The sequence below is a fragment of the Dreissena polymorpha genome, chromosome 3, assembly GCF_020536995.1.
Source record: "Dreissena polymorpha isolate Duluth1 chromosome 3, UMN_Dpol_1.0, whole genome shotgun sequence".
Lineage (NCBI taxonomy): Eukaryota > Metazoa > Mollusca > Bivalvia > Myida > Dreissenidae > Dreissena > Dreissena polymorpha.
Genome location: NC_068357.1, coordinates 104709010 through 104731593, shown reverse-complemented (window position 1 = coordinate 104731593; position 22584 = coordinate 104709010). Strand labels below are relative to the sequence as shown.

The following is a 22584-nucleotide window of genomic DNA, read 5'->3' as shown; positions in this document are numbered from 1 at the left end:
TCTTTATGACAGTTTATGTAAGGCTATTACAATAAATGGTTGTTTATAGACTGAAAAACAATGGAAAACAATACATAATCTATATGTAGCATTGAGCTTTGATGTCATTGTTAATGGAACATAAACAAATGTGGTGTGCAGCACGCACTCAACATTGCCAATGGTAGCTTATACCTAAAAGAGTCAATAATTCCTTTTCATAGTCTTTACTTGTAACAAAAAATCAGGAAAATGCTGAGCCCAGTGTTTATTTAGCTATTTGCCAGACAAGGTTTTCACAAATTCTTCTGTTTCAGAGTGACCTATGATCAAATACTTTGGATCCTTTATTGTAATAACAAAACAATTAATTCACCATGTTTGATCATGGGTCTCCCATAAAAAACTTAACACAAATCATGATACATAACACCTATAAGTCAACAATTCCTGTTAATGGCCTTGACTTGTGACAAAAAAATCTGGAACTTGGTCCATTGTTTATGTAGTTATTTGCCAGACAAGGTTTTTACTTATTCTTCTCTTTCAGAGTGATCTATGATTGAATACTTTGGATCCTATATTTTTATAACAAAACAATTAACAAAATTCACAATACCTTACACACTTAAAACTCAAATACATATTCTCATGGCATTTCAGGGCACTTGTATGCTATGTTCATCAGTATTTTGTCAATGATATTTCTGCCCTATGTTTATAAGCAGTTCACTTATTAAAATCACATTTTATCACCATGATGATGACAAGACAGTCGACCATAATGTCACACATTTGGTCACGCCTTCATATTACACAAATAAATTCAAGCATCATTTCAAATACTAAAGTCATCTACTGACTGAAAAAACAGCCAGGGTCACACATGCACTTTCATACTCAATGGTATACATCCTATAAAACCATGCTGCCAAATTCACACAACATGTTCCTACCCATAGTCAGTTATCATTGATTTCAGCTTTATCAATTTTTTAATTCATAATAATGGTATGTTGAAGTTAGTTAAAACAACATAGTTTCATACACCATGTACCAATTTGTATGCGTAAATCTTCATATTGTTTCCGGGTTGCTTGCCCTTGACCTATTGGATATTGCAGCTCCTCATTAGCCGCAGGTGGATATATAAGGGGCAATTGTAGAGGCAATCAGTTTTGGATAAGCTGAATCAAAAAGGAACTTTGATCGAAGGGTTTTTTCCTTGATGATCTCTGTGTACTCAGTGCATGTACGTGTATCCCTTCTTTTCATTGATTGGCACCACTGTCCAATTGTTGGCTGCCTTCAATTTACTCTGAAATAACATATAAGCATATTTGTAATTTTGAAATGTACACTAAAACTTATCAAAAAAACTATGTATAAAATTTATTTGCTATTTTAAACATTATTTTATTCATATCATGCCAATCAGGTAACATACCAATACTTTTCTGGGCTACTTGATTCACCAGTATTAACTTATGAACCTACCAATACTTTTCTGGGCTACTTGATTCACCAGTTTTAACTTATGAACCTACCAATACTTTTCTGGGCTACTTGATTCACCAGTATTAACTTATGAACCTACCAATACTTTTTTGGGCTACTTGATTCACCATTATTAACTTATGAACCTACCAATACTTTTCTGGGCTACTTGATTCACCAGTATTAACTTATGAACCTACCATTACTTTTCTGGGCTACTTGATTCACCAGTATGAACTTATTAACCTACCAATACTTTTCTGGGCTACTTGATTCACCAGTATAAACTTATGAACCTACCAATACTTTTCTGGGCTACTTGATTCACCACTATTAACTTATGAACCTACCAATACTTTTCTTGTCTTCTTGATTCACCAGTATGAGCTTATTATATGATGAAGTTATCATACTTGAGTCACTAACTGACAATTACTGTACAACTAGAGATTGGAGGAGAATGGCATTGAAATAATTTCATGACCAATCACCATGCAAGTTATCTGAACGGTTCAGAAAACAAACCAGCTATCGGATATCCTCTGGTTTTCATAACATAAAAAGTTTCTGGTAAAAAAAATGATAAAGCAATTATATTACCAAGGAACTTTAGGAAGCACATAGAATCTTATTGAATATAAATATATTATTTCATCAATTAAAATATGCTAAGACAGGATTGTTTGCATACTCTAAGTAAGATGTTATCTCTCCAATTCCTGACACATGACCAGGTGTGGTACTTCCTTGTGACACAAATGACAGGCCAGGACCTGGCGGGGGCTGATGACCGTGCATAGGTGAAGAGTTTGTTGTTCTAACATTATGCTGAACAGTCAAACTTGCAATAGTTTGGCCGGCACGTCTTCCTAAATACCTTAAAAAGAAGGTTTGTTTTAGAATATAAAATTGATCACTTATCAATTTAAAGAAACAACAAAGTTGATGTTAAAATCAGGGAATAAACTGTATAATCATATTATCATATCATGATAATTGATTACATAATATAACATATACATTTGCATACCAGTATATTTTATAATATATACCGAATAAATTAATCATTCATAATTCATCATTTATCATTAATTTCATGCTTCATTTGACTCGTGTTGGAGTGTTCCTTATAAGTTATAACGAATTCATTAACCCTTAAAGCGCTGGAGCCAAATTTTAAAGGCCTTTGCAAACAGTTTGGATCCAGATGAGACGCCACAGAACGTGGCGTCTCATCTGGATCCAAACTGTTTGCTATTCTGATAGTATTCTTTGAAAAAAATGAAGAAAATGCTTATTTTAGAAATTCAGCAGACGACATTTTAGCAGAAGACAAATTACCCAGCATGCAAAGGGTTAAATTGATACGAACATCTTGGCATAGGGGCATAAAGGCTTATTTTAAAACGCGCAATGAACAAATTATGTTATCAGTGCGTATCTGGTTTCGTTGCAGAGTAAAATATCCATACAATAAAACTAAATACCTATCCAAACTTTTGCTAAAATTCCTTTGTAAACAGGCAACACTTGCCAAAAACTAAACGTAGCTTCTAAAATATGACTTACAATTCGTGTGTTCAAGTCATTACCCTGTCTTCGTCTCTTCCAACGATACTCCTATGGTTCTGCAAAAACTCAGTCTTGTCGCCAAGATTGAATAAATTCGAGCGATGTCGCTGGCTCCGGCTTTTGTTTCTCTTTTTTTATATTTTCGATCACATAAATGAGATGCATTGTTTGTAAACCAAAAGCGGATAAGCGCAGCGCGCATGCGCAGGCTGCATTCTGGTATACTAGTTCGGATCCCATTCACAATTTCTGACTAAAAAGAACACATTTCGCGTCTGAGACGCTTTATAATTTTCAGGTTTTTAAATCGTCAAAAGTTGCATTTAATGGAAATTTTAGAGCATGGAAACAATTTGGTATTTTTTTTTAAAGCAAATATCATAACTACAATGAAAATTTGCAAATCCCAAACAATTTTTTTTTCAATTTTGTCAATTTATCAAAGTGTGAAAAAGTCCCTTTAAGTACACAATCACACTAACATAGTATTCTATTTATCCTACAATATTTTTTTTAATTTAATTTATTCCTGATGCAATAAAAATAGTGGTCTTGAATTTATAAAATAAATGCAAAAACACATTAAATTAACTGAATCTAACATTGCGTAGTAATATTAATTGTGAACTTTCCCGTTTACGGAACTCGAAATAGTCCTTAAGAATTCCACGCAAAAGAAGAGTAACGAGACAAAATATCGCTATACGCATCGATACAAATTTAATAAGCATTCCAAATGTTACACACTCAAGTAGAACACAGACGGTTGTGTTCAAACTACAATTCTTGTTTCAACTCTGTAAAATACCGAAAACAAAAATGGCTTCCATGACGAGTTAAAATTCTGGTTACATTTCTTTATCGCCATCCATCTTTTCCATTTCAACGCACTGGATGCAAGCAGGCATTTCTTTGTGAATAGACATTCTTTGATCGACTGGCAAAGGAACGACTAATTCATCAAAGAAATTACCCTTTTAACTCAACTGTCAACATCGATTTCCTTCGAACAGTTAAAGAACAATTCACTGATACTTTTCTTAAATTTAATCCATCCATTGTTCAACAAAAGTTGTCAAAACATCGCGTTATTCGAGAACATTCGACATGTTAACGAAATCGAAAATGCAGTCTCACCAGTTTCATGCCAGTTTTATATCCCAACACTGTTACATTCATAATTCATAATCCATCATAAACACACACACTAATCGGTCAATGCCTAAAAAATATTTAACTGGTAAATAAAAAACCATCCAAGTCCGAATTGTTGTTGTCATTAAATCCAAAGCGTCTAGCTAGTTTCATCATTTAAATTACGTCACATTCACGATTTCGACATTGTTAAATCACGCGTAACGAGACTGCCGAGATAACGCGAGATTTAGGGTTCGGGGGGGTTCTGCCAGTATTCGCTCTACATGACACACCTTACCTATCCGCTATATTGACTTTATAAATAGAATTAAAGCGATAAATTGCCGATTTATTACTAAAAAAACAATCATTATTTCTATTATAACGTTCAACGACCATCTGCTCAATAATAGTTCAGTACCATTGTAATTAACGGCGCCGTAATTAACTACTGACAAAAATAACAAAATCATACCTTAATTACTGTACTGTGTGCAGAAACCTGTCAGAAATTAAAGCAACCTTTGACTATTATAATTTTTGAATGCAAGTTCATTTAAACCCACCCACATATTAAAAAATAAACATTTTTTTATTATATAGGCTCATTTTTCTAAATTTTCAGAAATAAAAACCAATTGGTATTTGCACATTTCAGTGCACATAAGACTACTTTATTGTTAAATATGTTTGTTTTGTAAATTGTATAATAATCTATATATTTTTATTAGTTATGATGCAAGCCTAACTTGTTGTGCTTTTAAAATACATAAAAATCAAATTGTTGACAACTATAATATTATTTAAGATCATTATTAAGCAAAAGTAAGTCCCCAATTTCAAGCTTAACCTGGCCAGCTAAACCGGTAGAGTGCTGATCTCTGATTCACTCATGGGTTGGTAAGTTTAAGTCTCAACTCTGGTTCATCGCTTAGAAATAATTACACCTTAGGCTACCCTGTCTGTAACCAAAATTGCAGTTGAGGGTCACCGTCATACATGTATCAAATACAATGTATGTGCTTATGTTAACATTTCCTGAAGATTCAACCACTGAGCAGGATTACTAAGTTAACCCATTTTATTAATGAAAAAAATTAAATATACTATTAGATGTATCCAAAAAGACAAACCAACTAGTACCTACTTGTACTATCATAAGGAACATCATCCATTAACCATCTATACTTCAAGATCTTTTGGCTCTGCTACATCAACAGGAATTAGCGTTTGGTTAATGTTTTCTGTGTTAATCATAGGGATTACAATTTATAATATTTCATCCCAACAACAAAATCTTAACAATGAAAGTAAACATTTTACAGTCAGGTTTTACTTCTATAAGGTTAAAAACTAAAGAGTGAATCAGTTTTTGAGATGAGCTTGTACCAAACACACACACACAAGCTCCTGCACATACACACACTATAATGAGCAAGTTTTTGGAGTGTCACAGTTATTGCTTGTTGGAATGTCTCAGACTAACCAGCATATACAAGCAGTCTTCACTTTAGCATTTTTGAACAACTAGTGGCAGCCCGAATCTGTATGCATTAAATTTAATAGAACAGATTAAAATACCCGACTATATGAATCTGGAAATTTTAATAGCCCAAATTTAATACACATCACAAGCCCCGGGCTGTCTGGCTAGGGGTAAGCGTCAAGACTGTAAAAGCAATAATAATTCTTCAAACATTGATACTTGTCTTGCTTTGAACAAATCTGCCATGACGGGAAACGGTTGTTTTAAATTTGAATCTTCAGTAATGCATTCTTTATTAAATGAAGTGTAAATAATAAGAACATAATTATCCTTTGTATACAAAATGAAAACCAAGTTTACTGTTCTATTAATCATTATTTATTTATCTTGTTCTTTTGTCAGAAATATAACAGGGGCATACATACAGTATTCCTTAAATAAAAGGGGCAGTTCTTAGAAAATTAACATGTATTTTAGCAATGCATATTCAAACTTTTTCCACATTTATTAGCAGCAACAATATGTAAGTATTATAATGTAACACAAATTAATACTATGAATTTACCACTGATTTTGCCGTGCCTGTCATCAAATAAACATGTTTTACTGAAAGTTTCTTAAAAGATGTTATGTTGAAGACTTAATCAATCATTTAATAAATATTTGAGCCTCGCTCTGGGAATAGGGGGTTTAATGCATGTACTCAATGTTGTCCAAGATTAGGCTGTGCAGACTTATCTGGATTTTCTCTAAAAGACTCCCTTTCAACAAAAAATACAATAAAGCAGCAATTGTCTGCCTGATTGGTATGATCAGCACAGGTTAATCTCGTACGACAATTTACGCACATGCATTAAGCCCCATTTTCCCAGGGCAAGGCTCACCTATTTAGGTTTTAGCTGTCTATATGCTCTTTAACTTTTGAATCATGATGCAGTTTTATAAATTAATGTATTATGAGTCGTTTTTAATTGATGCATATTCTTTTGTTCAGTGTTGAACTCAACATGTATTATAATAAGGTGTTCACTTAACATTCTTGCAGTAATGTTTTGCTGTGATGTTTTACATGTAATAATAAATCAAAATTGAACAACTAGCTTCTTATTTCTTCATGTTATTTATTAAAACATTTTAAACCAAAACAACAAAATCCATAACATAATGAACACAAAACATAATACTCTATATTCATGAAACAAAACTATAATTGATAACATTTTGAATAAATGTTTCCAACTTTCAACATTTGACAGATCAAATTATTTCTGAATTCCACCAATTTTTTATTTATGGATAAACAGCACTTTATCATCTTTATGACAGTTTATGTAAGGCTATTACAATAAATGGTTGTTTATAGACTGAAAAACAATGGAAAACAATACATAATCTATATGTAGCATTGAGCTTTGATGTCATTGTTAATGGAACATAAACAAATGTGGTGTGCAGCACGCACTCAACATTGCCAATGGTAGCTTATACCTAAAAGAGTCAATAATTCCTTTTCATAGTCTTTACTTGTAACAAAAAATCAGGAAAATGCTGAGCCCAGTGTTTATTTAGCTATTTGCCAGACAAGGTTTTCACAAATTCTTCTGTTTCAGAGTGACCTATGATCAAATACTTTGGATCCTTTATTGTAATAACAAAACAATTAATTCACCATGTTTGATCATGGGTCTCCCATAAAAAACTTAACACAAATCATGATACATAACACCTATAAGTCAACAATTCCTGTTAATGGCCTTGACTTGTGACAAAAAAATCTGGAACTTGGTCCATTGTTTATGTAGTTATTTGCCAGACAAGGTTTTTACTTATTCTTCTCTTTCAGAGTGATCTATGATTGAATACTTTGGATCCTATATTTTTATAACAAAACAATTAACAAAATTCACAATACCTTACACACTTAAAACTCAAATACATATTCTCATGGCATTTCAGGGCACTTGTATGCTATGTTCATCAGTATTTTGTCAATGATATTTCTGCCCTATGTTTATAAGCAGTTCACTTATTAAAATCACATTTTATCACCATGATGATGACAAGACAGTCGACCATAATGTCACACATTTGGTCACGCCTTCATATTACACAAATAAATTCAAGCATCATTTCAAATACTAAAGTCATCTACTGACTGAAAAAACAGCCAGGGTCACACATGCACTTTCATACTCAATGGTATACATCCTATAAAACCATGCTGCCAAATTCACACAACATGTTCCTACCCATAGTCAGTTATCATTGATTTCAGCTTTATCAATTTTTTAATTCATAATAATGGTATGTTGAAGTTAGTTAAAACAACATAGTTTCATACACCATGTACCAATTTGTATGCGTAAATCTTCATATTGTTTCCGGGTTGCTTGCCCTTGACCTATTGGATATTGCAGCTCCTCATTAGCCGCAGGTGGATATATAAGGGGCAATTGTAGAGGCAATCAGTTTTGGATAAGCTGAATCAAAAAGGAACTTTGATCGAAGGGTTTTTTCCTTGATGATCTCTGTGTACTCAGTGCATGTACGTGTATCCCTTCTTTTCATTGATTGGCACCACTGTCCAATTGTTGGCTGCCTTCAATTTACTCTGAAATAACATATAAGCATATTTGTAATTTTGAAATGTACACTAAAACTTATCAAAAAAACTATGTATAAAATTTATTTGCTATTTTAAACATTATTTTATTCATATCATGCCAATCAGGTAACATACCAATACTTTTCTGGGCTACTTGATTCACCAGTATTAACTTATGAACCTACCAATACTTTTCTGGGCTACTTGATTCACCAGTTTTAACTTATGAACCTACCAATACTTTTCTGGGCTACTTGATTCACCAGTATTAACTTATGAACCTACCAATACTTTTTTGGGCTACTTGATTCACCATTATTAACTTATGAACCTACCAATACTTTTCTGGGCTACTTGATTCACCAGTATTAACTTATGAACCTACCATTACTTTTCTGGGCTACTTGATTCACCAGTATGAACTTATTAACCTACCAATACTTTTCTGGGCTACTTGATTCACCAGTATAAACTTATGAACCTACCAATACTTTTCTGGGCTACTTGATTCACCACTATTAACTTATGAACCTACCAATACTTTTCTTGTCTTCTTGATTCACCAGTATGAGCTTATTATATGATGAAGTTATCATACTTGAGTCACTAACTGACAATTACTGTACAACTAGAGATTGGAGGAGAATGGCATTGAAATAATTTCATGACCAATCACCATGCAAGTTATCTGAACGGTTCAGAAAACAAACCAGCTATCGGATATCCTCTGGTTTTCATAACATAAAAAGTTTCTGGTAAAAAAAATGATAAAGCAATTATATTACCAAGGAACTTTAGGAAGCACATAGAATCTTATTGAATATAAATATATTATTTCATCAATTAAAATATGCTAAGACAGGATTGTTTGCATACTCTAAGTAAGATGTTATCTCTCCAATTCCTGACACATGACCAGGTGTGGTACTTCCTTGTGACACAAATGACAGGCCAGGACCTGGCGGGGGCTGATGACCGTGCATAGGTGAAGAGTTTGTTGTTCTAACATTATGCTGAACAGTCAAACTTGCAATAGTTTGGCCGGCACGTCTTCCTAAATACCTTAAAAAGAAGGTTTGTTTTAGAATATAAAATTGATCACTTATCAATTTAAAGAAACAACAAAGTTGATGTTAAAATCAGGGAATAAACTGTATAATCATATTATCATATCATGATAATTGATTACATAATATAACATATACATTTGCATACCAGTATATTTTATAATATATACCGAATAAATTAATCATTCATAATTCATCATTTATCATTAATTTCATGCTTCATTTGACTCGTGTTGGAGTGTTCCTTATAAGTTATAACGAATTCATTAACCCTTAAAGCGCTGGAGCCAAATTTTAAAGGCCTTTGCAAACAGTTTGGATCCAGATGAGACGCCACAGAACGTGGCGTCTCATCTGGATCCAAACTGTTTGCTATTCTGATAGTATTCTTTGAAAAAAATGAAGAAAATGCTTATTTTAGAAATTCAGCAGACGACATTTTAGCAGAAGACAAATTACCCAGCATGCAAAGGGTTAAATTGATACGAACATCTTGGCATAGGGGCATAAAGGCTTATTTTAAAACGCGCAATGAACAAATTATGTTATCAGTGCGTATCTGGTTTCGTTGCAGAGTAAAATATCCATACAATAAAACTAAATACCTATCCAAACTTTTGCTAAAATTCCTTTGTAAACAGGCAACACTTGCCAAAAACTAAACGTAGCTTCTAAAATATGACTTACAATTCGTGTGTTCAAGTCATTACCCTGTCTTCGTCTCTTCCAACGATACTCCTATGGTTCTGCAAAAACTCAGTCTTGTCGCCAAGATTGAATAAATTCGAGCGATGTCGCTGGCTCCGGCTTTTGTTTCTCTTTTTTTATATTTTCGATCACATAAATGAGATGCATTGTTTGTAAACCAAAAGCGGATAAGCGCAGCGCGCATGCGCAGGCTGCATTCTGGTATACTAGTTCGGATCCCATTCACAATTTCTGACTAAAAAGAACACATTTCGCGTCTGAGACGCTTTATAATTTTCAGGTTTTTAAATCGTCAAAAGTTGCATTTAATGGAAATTTTAGAGCATGGAAACAATTTGGTATTTTTTTTTAAAGCAAATATCATAACTACAATGAAAATTTGCAAATCCCAAACAATTTTTTTTTCAATTTTGTCAATTTATCAAAGTGTGAAAAAGTCCCTTTAAGTACACAATCACACTAACATAGTATTCTATTTATCCTACAATATTTTTTTTAATTTAATTTATTCCTGATGCAATAAAAATAGTGGTCTTGAATTTATAAAATAAATGCAAAAACACATTAAATTAACTGAATCTAACATTGCGTAGTAATATTAATTGTGAACTTTCCCGTTTACGGAACTCGAAATAGTCCTTAAGAATTCCACGCAAAAGAAGAGTAACGAGACAAAATATCGCTATACGCATCGATACAAATTTAATAAGCATTCCAAATGTTACACACTCAAGTAGAACACAGACGGTTGTGTTCAAACTACAATTCTTGTTTCAACTCTGTAAAATACCGAAAACAAAAATGGCTTCCATGACGAGTTAAAATTCTGGTTACATTTCTTTATCGCCATCCATCTTTTCCATTTCAACGCACTGGATGCAAGCAGGCATTTCTTTGTGAATAGACATTCTTTGATCGACTGGCAAAGGAACGACTAATTCATCAAAGAAATTACCCTTTTAACTCAACTGTCAACATCGATTTCCTTCGAACAGTTAAAGAACAATTCACTGATACTTTTCTTAAATTTAATCCATCCATTGTTCAACAAAAGTTGTCAAAACATCGCGTTATTCGAGAACATTCGACATGTTAACGAAATCGAAAATGCAGTCTCACCAGTTTCATGCCAGTTTTATATCCCAACACTGTTACATTCATAATTCATAATCCATCATAAACACACACACTAATCGGTCAATGCCTAAAAAATATTTAACTGGTAAATAAAAAACCATCCAAGTCCGAATTGTTGTTGTCATTAAATCCAAAGCGTCTAGCTAGTTTCATCATTTAAATTACGTCACATTCACGATTTCGACATTGTTAAATCACGCGTAACGAGACTGCCGAGATAACGCGAGATTTAGGGTTCGGGGGGGTTCTGCCAGTATTCGCTCTACATGACACACCTTACCTATCCGCTATATTGACTTTATAAATAGAATTAAAGCGATAAATTGCCGATTTATTACTAAAAAAACAATCATTATTTCTATTATAACGTTCAACGACCATCTGCTCAATAATAGTTCAGTACCATTGTAATTAACGGCGCCGTAATTAACTACTGACAAAAATAACAAAATCATACCTTAATTACTGTACTGTGTGCAGAAACCTGTCAGAAATTAAAGCAACCTTTGACTATTATAATTTTTGAATGCAAGTTCATTTAAACCCACCCACATATTAAAAAATAAACATTTTTTTATTATATAGGCTCATTTTTCTAAATTTTCAGAAATAAAAACCAATTGGTATTTGCACATTTCAGTGCACATAAGACTACTTTATTGTTAAATATGTTTGTTTTGTAAATTGTATAATAATCTATATATTTTTATTAGTTATGATGCAAGCCTAACTTGTTGTGCTTTTAAAATACATAAAAATCAAATTGTTGACAACTATAATATTATTTAAGATCATTATTAAGCAAAAGTAAGTCCCCAATTTCAAGCTTAACCTGGCCAGCTAAACCGGTAGAGTGCTGATCTCTGATTCACTCATGGGTTGGTAAGTTTAAGTCTCAACTCTGGTTCATCGCTTAGAAATAATTACACCTTAGGCTACCCTGTCTGTAACCAAAATTGCAGTTGAGGGTCACCGTCATACATGTATCAAATACAATGTATGTGCTTATGTTAACATTTCCTGAAGATTCAACCACTGAGCAGGATTACTAAGTTAACCCATTTTATTAATGAAAAAAATTAAATATACTATTAGATGTATCCAAAAAGACAAACCAACTAGTACCTACTTGTACTATCATAAGGAACATCATCCATTAACCATCTATACTTCAAGATCTTTTGGCTCTGCTACATCAACAGGAATTAGCGTTTGGTTAATGTTTTCTGTGTTAATCATAGGGATTACAATTTATAATATTTCATCCCAACAACAAAATCTTAACAATGAAAGTAAACATTTTACAGTCAGGTTTTACTTCTATAAGGTTAAAAACTAAAGAGTGAATCAGTTTTTGAGATGAGCTTGTACCAAACACACACACACAAGCTCCTGCACATACACACACTATAATGAGCAAGTTTTTGGAGTGTCACAGTTATTGCTTGTTGGAATGTCTCAGACTAACCAGCATATACAAGCAGTCTTCACTTTAGCATTTTTGAACAACTAGTGGCAGCCCGAATCTGTATGCATTAAATTTAATAGAACAGATTAAAATACCCGACTATATGAATCTGGAAATTTTAATAGCCCAAATTTAATACACATCACAAGCCCCGGGCTGTCTGGCTAGGGGTAAGCGTCAAGACTGTAAAAGCAATAATAATTCTTCAAACATTGATACTTGTCTTGCTTTGAACAAATCTGCCATGACGGGAAACGGTTGTTTTAAATTTGAATCTTCAGTAATGCATTCTTTATTAAATGAAGTGTAAATAATAAGAACATAATTATCCTTTGTATACAAAATGAAAACCAAGTTTACTGTTCTATTAATCATTATTTATTTATCTTGTTCTTTTGTCAGAAATATAACAGGGGCATACATACAGTATTCCTTAAATAAAAGGGGCAGTTCTTAGAAAATTAACATGTATTTTAGCAATGCATATTCAAACTTTTTCCACATTTATTAGCAGCAACAATATGTAAGTATTATAATGTAACACAAATTAATACTATGAATTTACCACTGATTTTGCCGTGCCTGTCATCAAATAAACATGTTTTACTGAAAGTTTCTTAAAAGATGTTATGTTGAAGACTTAATCAATCATTTAATAAATATTTGAGCCTCGCTCTGGGAATAGGGGGTTTAATGCATGTACTCAATGTTGTCCAAGATTAGGCTGTGCAGACTTATCTGGATTTTCTCTAAAAGACTCCCTTTCAACAAAAAATACAATAAAGCAGCAATTGTCTGCCTGATTGGTATGATCAGCACAGGTTAATCTCGTACGACAATTTACGCACATGCATTAAGCCCCATTTTCCCAGGGCAAGGCTCACCTATTTAGGTTTTAGCTGTCTATATGCTCTTTAACTTTTGAATCATGATGCAGTTTTATAAATTAATGTATTATGAGTCGTTTTTAATTGATGCATATTCTTTTGTTCAGTGTTGAACTCAACATGTATTATAATAAGGTGTTCACTTAACATTCTTGCAGTAATGTTTTGCTGTGATGTTTTACATGTAATAATAAATCAAAATTGAACAACTAGCTTCTTATTTCTTCATGTTATTTATTAAAACATTTTAAACCAAAACAACAAAATCCATAACATAATGAACACAAAACATAATACTCTATATTCATGAAACAAAACTATAATTGATAACATTTTGAATAAATGTTTCCAACTTTCAACATTTGACAGATCAAATTATTTCTGAATTCCACCAATTTTTTATTTATGGATAAACAGCACTTTATCATCTTTATGACAGTTTATGTAAGGCTATTACAATAAATGGTTGTTTATAGACTGAAAAACAATGGAAAACAATACATAATCTATATGTAGCATTGAGCTTTGATGTCATTGTTAATGGAACATAAACAAATGTGGTGTGCAGCACGCACTCAACATTGCCAATGGTAGCTTATACCTAAAAGAGTCAATAATTCCTTTTCATAGTCTTTACTTGTAACAAAAAATCAGGAAAATGCTGAGCCCAGTGTTTATTTAGCTATTTGCCAGACAAGGTTTTCACAAATTCTTCTGTTTCAGAGTGACCTATGATCAAATACTTTGGATCCTTTATTGTAATAACAAAACAATTAATTCACCATGTTTGATCATGGGTCTCCCATAAAAAACTTAACACAAATCATGATACATAACACCTATAAGTCAACAATTCCTGTTAATGGCCTTGACTTGTGACAAAAAAATCTGGAACTTGGTCCATTGTTTATGTAGTTATTTGCCAGACAAGGTTTTTACTTATTCTTCTCTTTCAGAGTGATCTATGATTGAATACTTTGGATCCTATATTTTTATAACAAAACAATTAACAAAATTCACAATACCTTACACACTTAAAACTCAAATACATATTCTCATGGCATTTCAGGGCACTTGTATGCTATGTTCATCAGTATTTTGTCAATGATATTTCTGCCCTATGTTTATAAGCAGTTCACTTATTAAAATCACATTTTATCACCATGATGATGACAAGACAGTCGACCATAATGTCACACATTTGGTCACGCCTTCATATTACACAAATAAATTCAAGCATCATTTCAAATACTAAAGTCATCTACTGACTGAAAAAACAGCCAGGGTCACACATGCACTTTCATACTCAATGGTATACATCCTATAAAACCATGCTGCCAAATTCACACAACATGTTCCTACCCATAGTCAGTTATCATTGATTTCAGCTTTATCAATTTTTTAATTCATAATAATGGTATGTTGAAGTTAGTTAAAACAACATAGTTTCATACACCATGTACCAATTTGTATGCGTAAATCTTCATATTGTTTCCGGGTTGCTTGCCCTTGACCTATTGGATATTGCAGCTCCTCATTAGCCGCAGGTGGATATATAAGGGGCAATTGTAGAGGCAATCAGTTTTGGATAAGCTGAATCAAAAAGGAACTTTGATCGAAGGGTTTTTTCCTTGATGATCTCTGTGTACTCAGTGCATGTACGTGTATCCCTTCTTTTCATTGATTGGCACCACTGTCCAATTGTTGGCTGCCTTCAATTTACTCTGAAATAACATATAAGCATATTTGTAATTTTGAAATGTACACTAAAACTTATCAAAAAAACTATGTATAAAATTTATTTGCTATTTTAAACATTATTTTATTCATATCATGCCAATCAGGTAACATACCAATACTTTTCTGGGCTACTTGATTCACCAGTATTAACTTATGAACCTACCAATACTTTTCTGGGCTACTTGATTCACCAGTTTTAACTTATGAACCTACCAATACTTTTCTGGGCTACTTGATTCACCAGTATTAACTTATGAACCTACCAATACTTTTTTGGGCTACTTGATTCACCATTATTAACTTATGAACCTACCAATACTTTTCTGGGCTACTTGATTCACCAGTATTAACTTATGAACCTACCATTACTTTTCTGGGCTACTTGATTCACCAGTATGAACTTATTAACCTACCAATACTTTTCTGGGCTACTTGATTCACCAGTATAAACTTATGAACCTACCAATACTTTTCTGGGCTACTTGATTCACCACTATTAACTTATGAACCTACCAATACTTTTCTTGTCTTCTTGATTCACCAGTATGAGCTTATTATATGATGAAGTTATCATACTTGAGTCACTAACTGACAATTACTGTACAACTAGAGATTGGAGGAGAATGGCATTGAAATAATTTCATGACCAATCACCATGCAAGTTATCTGAACGGTTCAGAAAACAAACCAGCTATCGGATATCCTCTGGTTTTCATAACATAAAAAGTTTCTGGTAAAAAAAATGATAAAGCAATTATATTACCAAGGAACTTTAGGAAGCACATAGAATCTTATTGAATATAAATATATTATTTCATCAATTAAAATATGCTAAGACAGGATTGTTTGCATACTCTAAGTAAGATGTTATCTCTCCAATTCCTGACACATGACCAGGTGTGGTACTTCCTTGTGACACAAATGACAGGCCAGGACCTGGCGGGGGCTGATGACCGTGCATAGGTGAAGAGTTTGTTGTTCTAACATTATGCTGAACAGTCAAACTTGCAATAGTTTGGCCGGCACGTCTTCCTAAATACCTTAAAAAGAAGGTTTGTTTTAGAATATAAAATTGATCACTTATCAATTTAAAGAAACAACAAAGTTGATGTTAAAATCAGGGAATAAACTGTATAATCATATTATCATATCATGATAATTGATTACATAATATAACATATACATTTGCATACCAGTATATTTTATAATATATACCGAATAAATTAATCATTCATAATTCATCATTTATCATTAATTTCATGCTTCATTTGACTCGTGTTGGAGTGTTCCTTATAAGTTATAACGAATTCATTAACCCTTAAAGCGCTGGAGCCAAATTTTAAAGGCCTTTGCAAACAGTTTGGATCCAGATGAGACGCCACAGAACGTGGCGTCTCATCTGGATCCAAACTGTTTGCTATTCTGATAGTATTCTTTGAAAAAAATGAAGAAAATGCTTATTTTAGAAATTCAGCAGACGACATTTTAGCAGAAGACAAATTACCCAGCATGCAAAGGGTTAAATTGATACGAACATCTTGGCATAGGGGCATAAAGGCTTATTTTAAAACGCGCAATGAACAAATTATGTTATCAGTGCGTATCTGGTTTCGTTGCAGAGTAAAATATCCATACAATAAAACTAAATACCTATCCAAACTTTTGCTAAAATTCCTTTGTAAACAGGCAACACTTGCCAAAAACTAAACGTAGCTTCTAAAATATGACTTACAATTCGTGTGTTCAAGTCATTACCCTGTCTTCGTCTCTTCCAACGATACTCCTATGGTTCTGCAAAAACTCAGTCTTGTCGCCAAGATTGAATAAATTCGAGCGATGTCGCTGGCTCCGGCTTTTGTTTCTCTTTTTTTATATTTTCGATCACATAAATGAGATGCATTGTTTGTAAACCAAAAGCGGATAAGCGCAGCGCGCATGCGCAGGCTGCATTCTGGTATACTAGTTCGGATCCCATTCACAATTTCTGACTAAAAAGAACACATTTCGCGTCTGAGACGCTTTATAATTTTCAGGTTTTTAAATCGTCAAAAGTTGCATTTAATGGAAATTTTAGAGCATGGAAACAATTTGGTATTTTTTTTTAAAGCAAATATCATAACTACAATGAAAATTTGCAAATCCCAAACAATTTTTTTTTCAATTTTGTCAATTTATCAAAGTGTGAAAAAGTCCCTTTAAGTACACAATCACACTAACATAGTATTCTATTTATCCTACAATATTTTTTTTAATTTAATTTATTCCTGATGCAATAAAAATAGTGGTCTTGAATTTATAAAATAAATGCAAAAACACATTAAATTAACTGAATCTAACATTGCGTAGTAATATTAATTGTGAACTTTCCCGTTTACGGAACTCGAAATAGTCCTTAAGAATTCCACGCAAAAGAAGAGTAACGAGACAAAATATCGCTATACGCATCGATACAAATTTAATAAGCATTCCAAATGTTACACACTCAAGTAGAACACAGACGGTTGTGTTCAAACTACAATTCTTGTTTCAACTCTGTAAAATACCGAAAACAAAAATGGCTTCCATGACGAGTTAAAATTCTGGTTACATTTCTTTATCGCCATCCATCTTTTCCATTTCAACGCACTGGATGCAAGCAGGCATTTCTTTGTGAATAGACATTCTTTGATCGACTGGCAAAGGAACGACTAATTCATCAAAGAAATTACCCTTTTAACTCAACTGTCAACATCGATTTCCTTCGAACAGTTAAAGAACAATTCACTGATACTTTTCTTAAATTTAATCCATCCATTGTTCAACAAAAGTTGTCAAAACATCGCGTTATTCGAGAACATTCGACATGTTAACGAAATCGAAAATGCAGTCTCACCAGTTTCATGCCAGTTTTATATCCCAACACTGTTACATTCATAATTCATAATCCATCATAAACACACACACTAATCGGTCAATGCCTAAAAAATATTTAACTGGTAAATAAAAAACCATCCAAGTCCGAATTGTTGTTGTCATTAAATCCAAAGCGTCTAGCTAGTTTCATCATTTAAATTACGTCACATTCACGATTTCGACATTGTTAAATCACGCGTAACGAGACTGCCGAGATAACGCGAGATTTAGGGTTCGGGGGGGTTCTGCCAGTATTCGCTCTACATGACACACCTTACCTATCCGCTATATTGACTTTATAAATAGAATTAAAGCGATAAATTGCCGATTTATTACTAAAAAAACAATCATTATTTCTATTATAACGTTCAACGACCATCTGCTCAATAATAGTTCAGTACCATTGTAATTAACGGCGCCGTAATTAACTACTGACAAAAATAACAAAATCATACCTTAATTACTGTACTGTGTGCAGAAACCTGTCAGAAATTAAAGCAACCTTTGACTATTATAATTTTTGAATGCAAGTTCATTTAAACCCACCCACATATTAAAAAATAAACATTTTTTTATTATATAGGCTCATTTTTCTAAATTTTCAGAAATAAAAACCAATTGGTATTTGCACATTTCAGTGCACATAAGACTACTTTATTGTTAAATATGTTTGTTTTGTAAATTGTATAATAATCTATATATTTTTATTAGTTATGATGCAAGCCTAACTTGTTGTGCTTTTAAAATACATAAAAATCAAATTGTTGACAACTATAATATTATTTAAGATCATTATTAAGCAAAAGTAAGTCCCCAATTTCAAGCTTAACCTGGCCAGCTAAACCGGTAGAGTGCTGATCTCTGATTCACTCATGGGTTGGTAAGTTTAAGTCTCAACTCTGGTTCATCGCTTAGAAATAATTACACCTTAGGCTACCCTGTCTGTAACCAAAATTGCAGTTGAGGGTCACCGTCATACATGTATCAAATACAATGTATGTGCTTATGTTAACATTTCCTGAAGATTCAACCACTGAGCAGGATTACTAAGTTAACCCATTTTATTAATGAAAAAAATTAAATATACTATTAGATGTATCCAAAAAGACAAACCAACTAGTACCTACTTGTACTATCATAAGGAACATCATCCATTAACCATCTATACTTCAAGATCTTTTGGCTCTGCTACATCAACAGGAATTAGCGTTTGGTTAATGTTTTCTGTGTTAATCATAGGGATTACAATTTATAATATTTCATCCCAACAACAAAATCTTAACAATGAAAGTAAACATTTTACAGTCAGGTTTTACTTCTATAAGGTTAAAAACTAAAGAGTGAATCAGTTTTTGAGATGAGCTTGTACCAAACACACACACACAAGCTCCTGCACATACACACACTATAATGAGCAAGTTTTTGGAGTGTCACAGTTATTGCTTGTTGGAATGTCTCAGACTAACCAGCATATACAAGCAGTCTTCACTTTAGCATTTTTGAACAACTAGTGGCAGCCCGAATCTGTATGCATTAAATTTAATAGAACAGATTAAAATACCCGACTATATGAATCTGGAAATTTTAATAGCCCAAATTTAATACACATCACAAGCCCCGGGCTGTCTGGCTAGGGGTAAGCGTCAAGACTGTAAAAGCAATAATAATTCTTCAAACATTGATACTTGTCTTGCTTTGAACAAATCTGCCATGACGGGAAGTTAATTGGGATAGCCCAACACACAACCAGTTAAGGATGACTGTGATGCAGGTGAAAGTTTCACCCATATGGATATTTAGCCAATGGATATTTGACAAGAGACACTTATTTTAATTCGAAGTAAATGTTTTCTTAGCAGTGTTAATTTTCAGGTCAACACATCACATGTTATGTTAAATGGTTACATGACAACATTGGATGTGTAGCAACTTAAACCAACATCCATTTTATTATATTTCTGAATGTGTAGGATATTTTTTAATGTAAGGGTATGAAGTAGACACACAACTGAAGTATCTTTATTTTATTTTTTTCAAAGAACATATTTATGTAACTGTGATGATGTATAATATTAATTGCAAGAGTTAATAAAATTCCAGGTGTAGAAGTCTTGAGCTTGATGCAGGATGAGATACAGTATCCCAGTTTCTGTTGACACTGTGATATTCCTGAAAAAAAAGGTTTTTATAAGTTATAACAATAAACCCTTCAATAACATTTAAAGACAGCAAAGTTATCTGTTTTAAAATAATTGTTCTTTTTAAAGAAAAGTATTTTACCAAATGTCATCAAACTTCTAATTTGCCCAAACTTAACAAATAAGATATTTTTCCATTCCCCACCCGCTTTGGCATGTTTCGTTTTTACCTACTTAAAAATCGAAATAAAGCATAAACATGAACGACAATTAAATCAAAGATACTAAGCTAATAACAAATTACACAAAAAATCATACCATATAAGTTATATCTGCAAATTATTGGGAAATTATAATTGCATCAACACTGAACTGTATGCAGACGCACTGCAGTAGCTGATCGAGTACCCCCCCGACCTCACTAAATCCACTCAGAGTTGTCTCCCTTAAAATAATGTCGAAAAGGTCAATGAGATACGTCATAAATTGCGTAATCAATTCAATGAAAATATAAGACTGTTACGGAAAGCTGGTTCTTCATAAATTTTCGTGAAGGACCAAAATAGTATGATTGTATGACTCAAAACCTGTGCCCATCTATAATTGAGTATAAAAGTAAGATATATATTATAGACGTTAAATACACGGCTGAGCCGGGCCGGGCAGTGATAATCTGACCCAGGTCGCTAAAGCCATCGGGCCGTTATGCTTCCTGCGGGCCGATTATCACTGCTCGACACGGCTCAGCCGTGTATTATCCTCTTAATAATCCATCGTAAACACACACACTCGTTAACTCGTCCAACGACTGCGTACCCAATGACCTGAATGACGCAATCAGGCGTTAAAGTCCAAAAAAGTAGTCCCTATGTACATGTTCTAAAAATATCTGTGTGATAAACCTTATCTAAAAATATCCGTGGAGAAAACCTTATCTTTTCTATACGAGCCCTATTTTGTTCTATAAAATCATTTAGCTGTAGGATAAACTTATTTATTTTGAGTCGTCGTTGATTCCGATTTAGGACCTACACACTGTAATGTTTACACACGCTACCGATATCTAGAGCAAGACCATTGTGTACACACCGGTCTTACTGACAATAACGTAGTGACGTCACCATCCATGTATAGAATGGAGCAAGGCCTCAACGACGAAAAGACCTGCCGTGGCATATACGTCGCCATCTTGATCGTCACGTGATCGCCCCTCTGTGTTTATTGTTGAATCTTTGTCTTTACGTTACTAAATAAAATGTAAGAGAAACAACTGCGTTCGTCCGTTACAAACCGCATTACAGTGGTAAACTCCCCATATGAGTTAACTGGTTATAGGTTTGTGGCCTGTTAAAGGGCTATTCTAGGAACCAGTCATATTTCTGTTCGGATGTTGACAATTGTTGCTAACGGTCTGACGTCAACAACTCCATAGATAAATTCCTATAGGACATAATTATAGTCAATGACATAAAAGTATCATTTGTGCGAGTACAGAAATGCGTTCATTTTATTGGGACTACAAGTTTATCAAATATCAAACTTTCAATAGTACATCGTGATATCTAACCGACAACATTGATCGTAACACGTTCATAATTGATTAAATGCACCTCTGACACTATCGATCGCTGATGAAAATAAACACTATCCACACCACTTATAATGAAAATCAAATAAATACATGTTTTTTTAGTGTTGAAATATAATTTATTCAAGTCTTATTATCAGAAAGAATACGGCTAATTTATTGTTTTGTTTTGTGGAATTGTCAGTATTAAGTCTTCCGATCACGCTTACTCTATGCTTATAACTACTTCGTATTTTAATCAGAAGAGGAAATTTTATTTGTGAATATACATTTATTTGGTACTAAGACGTTACTATCCTCAATGCATAAAAATTAACAGTTTCGAAACAAATTTTAAAAAAGGCAAAGAGACCAGCTGGGGTCCGCCACCATGTCGGGAACAGAGCATCACATTTTCAGATTAGTAAATTCTAAGTATTTATGTATATTTTCAGCTACTTAAAACTCACGAAACTTAATGTAAAGTTCCTTTATATGTCAATGGTAATTCACTCAAATGCCAACTTTTCTCATATTGAACATTGCCGATTCGATATGCTGCGTTCGCAATCATGTGTCTATATCAAACGAATAAACAACCTTGAACCACAATGCGGACAGTCGCTGTTGATAACGTACAGGAAACGAATAAATGTATAGAAAATTTGCTGTTTAAAGCCGTAACATCAGTGTGATATACATGG

The 22584-nt window shown here is 33.1% G+C and overlaps 1 long non-coding RNA gene across 7 annotated transcripts; it reads right to left on the bottom strand.

Moving 5' to 3' along the window:
• Positions 1 to 244: 244 nt before the first annotated feature.
• Positions 245 to 22552, bottom strand: LOC127870817 (uncharacterized). Of its 7 annotated transcripts, none has more exons than XR_008044936.1 (6): positions 22351 to 22428; positions 21403 to 21559; positions 20632 to 20758; positions 17016 to 20344; positions 9153 to 9338; positions 245 to 1297 (listed from the first exon to the last, which is right to left on the bottom strand). It is a non-coding gene; the product is annotated as an uncharacterized LOC127870817 (long non-coding RNA). The 7 variants fall into 7 exon arrangements; XR_008044934.1 differs by lacking the exon at positions 9153 to 9338 and adding an exon at positions 2168 to 2353; XR_008044935.1 differs by lacking the exons at positions 245 to 1297; positions 9153 to 9338 and adding exons at positions 7230 to 8282; positions 16138 to 16323.
• Positions 22553 to 22584: the final 32 nt, after the last annotated feature.